The sequence below is a fragment of the Danio rerio genome, chromosome 15 (assembly GCF_049306965.1).
Source record: "Danio rerio strain Tuebingen ecotype United States chromosome 15, GRCz12tu, whole genome shotgun sequence".
NCBI classification, from domain to species: domain Eukaryota; kingdom Metazoa; phylum Chordata; class Actinopteri; order Cypriniformes; family Danionidae; genus Danio; species Danio rerio.
Window position 1 is genome coordinate 29,867,972 of NC_133190.1, and position 2,986 is coordinate 29,870,957.

The window sequence follows — 2,986 nt, forward strand, 5'->3', positions numbered from 1 at the left end:
TCCAAGTCTCTCTAACTTAATCAGACACAGTCTCATATCCTTAATTGGACATTCAGTATTTCTTTGCGTGTTAAAAAAAGAGCTGTTTAAAAAATGTTCAGCACTGTATAAATATATTTGTAGACCACACTTTTTGTCAAAGGCAAAACCAAACCATCTGCGGTTAGATAGTTTATTCCACTGATCAGTGCTGCATTAGCCTAATGGCAGGGAGGTAATTTATCTAGATTTTAACAGAACATGGGATGCATGTGATTGCCATATTAATATTTCATGATGGTGGTCATGATGTCATAAAAACTAACGAGACATATAAATAAAACATACACTGAATATAATTATCTTAATTGCATTATTCTAATGTTTGTTAAAATCGAAAATTAAAGTTTCAAGCTTCCAAAACTATAGTGAATTGTATATTTTTCAGACCTTACAACACTAATTCTGCAAGTCATTGATAAAAAGGTTTATCAAGATGGTTCACATTACAGTGCAGAGTTAATAAATATTTGATAAATCCTGGCAAAACCCATTGGCTTACATTAAATAATGGTAAGATTAATCCTGCAGTTAAACAAACACATTTGAACACCATATTTAAATACGTAAGCTTATTAAATTGTGATAAGTTTGAATACATCGGTGTCTAATTTAAAACATTTGGCTTTTTAAACCTAAACATACAGTGTTCAGCATTATTGAGTATACCACATTTTAAAAATGAATATTTTCATCCATGTCTCAGGGAATATGTATAATACATGTGTTGGTGCATTTGAACAAAACAGATTTATACAAACAGATTTATTTTTTAAAATAATATTTTAGTCAAAGAAAATTTGTAGAAATTTTTTAGAAAATACATTTAAAATATTAAATATTGCAAGAAAGACGAACTACAACATTTCAACAAATTTGTATATATTGTTTCTCTTCTTGATTTTGGCTATTTTTTAACATTTTATTTAATATTTTCCCCTAACATATACATTTGGGTGTACTAGTTTTTTTAACCATTATTGTAAGTTATTTTGTTAGATAAGCTGCAGATTTGGCTTCAGTGATTAAACTAATTTATATGCACAAATATAATATTGTAAAGCTTCCTATAGAAAATATTAATTTAAATGAGAGATTTGTGGGTGGTGTTCTCATATATGCTGAGCACTATGTCAAGCATTATTTCTGTTTTCATTTCCCTCTGTTTTAAAAGCCCTAAAAAACAGCAAAACCAATTTTGCACTCTGGCCAGCTGTGAAAATCTTCCCAAGCGTTCATTCCTCTACTCAACGCTTATAAAAGAGGACTAATGCTGGAAGAAAAGACACAGCATGCATGCTAAACACTCTGACTGCACACAGACATCTGAGCTAATGACTGTGGCAGTATGGGGTTATGCTGGTTCCAGGGTGGCGGGTCGGTCGGAGGTTTTACTATGAAGCCATTGTGATGTCACTGACTATCTGCCGCCGGGTACAGACAATGCACTAGTGTAGAACCAACTGCACATAATGCTCTTCTGAGAAATACAGCAAGCCGACAAGAGATGAGAGCATCCTCACCCGATAATTTCATGCAAAATCACAATACAAGGCGCTGTATTACCACAGTATATGTGGTGTGAAAAGATTGGCTCTCTGAAGGATAAGCAGATACTAGGAGGATTGTGAAAATATTTGGGACAATTTCAGGTATGAGAGGGAAAGCGGGAGAAAAATGTAGGACGAGAGAGGGAGGGGGGGGGGGGGGGTGTTCTGGCTTCCCCATCAACCTCCTTTGGTTTTGTTGTTTATTAGCAGACACCCCTCTTGCCCATGACCAATTATACAAGCAAATGTTTTTCTAAGGAAAAAAGACCCTGTACTCCCATGCACATTTATCACTCACTGATGCTTTCACGGGGATACTCATTCAGCTGACAGAAATACAGTATTCTTAAAATCAGATGCAAAATATTTAGCCATTTTGACGTTAAGTTGCATGCAAAAATAAATAATAATTAGAAAATATAAATACATTTAGTTCAGACTTTTTTAGAGTAAAAATTATTTTGAAAAAAAATAGACATTTTGAGTAAAACTGAATATTTAATTTAATCTGTAAACTACTAAAGAAATGTATTTGTCTACAAATTTAGCGATTTAAAGCATTTTTGCATAAATTCACAAAAAGCCATGTTTTCAAACATTTACATTCATTTTTTACACAATACAAAAGTTTTTAATTCCAAAGAGTTTAAAAAATCAACTCTATATTTGGTGGAATATATTTTATTTTTAATTGTCATTTGCCTGAGAAGGGGTGTCTATATTATATTATTTTTATTATTAATATTATTAATTTAATTATATTGTAAATAAATTTCACTTTTACTAAATAATGGTATATAATATGTAATAAAATACATATTAACATTTTATTAAAAACCCAGTGAAACTGAGTATTTTCAAAAGGTCTCTTTAGTTTTTTCATGGCTGTGTGTATAAATTATAAGTGTATATTAAATTCTACAATTGTTTCTTAGAACCATAGAGGGTTAATTCGGGATACAAATCAAAATGAATAATGATAATAACCTCGTGATAGCACTACATTTCCCTCTTTCCATATGACGGCATAGTGAAACTGCTCTTTTAGGCTATACAGAGATAAATATTGACAATTATGTCCGTTTAAAGTCAAAATTAATTAGCACAAGATGGGTAGTTGCATAGCTTTAGTTTTGATGTGAATATCAAATGCTAAATTTGACTAAACATAAAAACGTCCTATTTTTTAAAGGCTGTGTTAAGATATCAACCCCCGAGGAAAAAAACAATAAACAACGCTCAAATATGTATTATTTCTTACTCAATGATTCCTTTAATAAGAATCTCATTCGTATTAATTACTCAACGGCATGACTGATTTTTTCTAATACCATTTACAACACGCTTTCGTTCTAAATAGACTGGCAACATTCACCCTGAGACAGAGAAAACTAAAA